Here is a 683-nt window from a genome sequence, read left to right on the forward strand (position 1 = left end):
GAAATAATGCCTAGGTAGTTTTGAAAACCAGAGGGAACCCTATTACTCCTACAACCTACTGACAAATTATATATAGCATATCAAGTAATATATGTCTAAGTAAGGTTTATCTGAGAACAACTGGTCTTTCCCCAAGATTTATCTACATGACACACAGTAATTAAAAATACCAGACAGGTGGAACTAACCTTCTTGGGTGTTTAACAGACATACTTTGAGGTCTATAATAATTTGGTAAGAGGGACATAAAGGAGAGTTTTTGCTCCTTGCCCTCCTAGGGGAGGGGACTAGTTCCAGGGGACTATGAGCGTCTCTCAAAATGTCCTATAATGGTGGTGGCTCACCTGTCCTCTTCATCAAGGAGGCCGAGGAGTCCACCAGATGGACTTGAACCGGTGTCCAGTCTATAAAGAGGAGGGTCAACACAGAGGAAACATGTCCTCCATGCTTCCAAGTGAAGCCAATCATGGTCAAGCAGGACCTTTGACTTATCTTCACATAGGTGGAACTGGTAAAAGAAAGTAGCCAGGGGTTCCTCCCAAGCCCATGTAACCCCTGAGGAACAGATCCCCAAACGACCTTAAGAGTAAAAAAATCAGTTTATCTGGACCAACTGTATGGCCTTAAACACCCAAAAGGGAAGTATAACCAAAGATTAAAGGGGCCAATATAATTTCATAAGA

Source organism: Nannospalax galili, unplaced genomic scaffold (assembly GCF_000622305.1).
Source record: "Nannospalax galili isolate Female #2095 unplaced genomic scaffold, S.galili_v1.0 scaffold158, whole genome shotgun sequence".
Lineage (NCBI taxonomy): Eukaryota > Metazoa > Chordata > Mammalia > Rodentia > Spalacidae > Nannospalax > Nannospalax galili.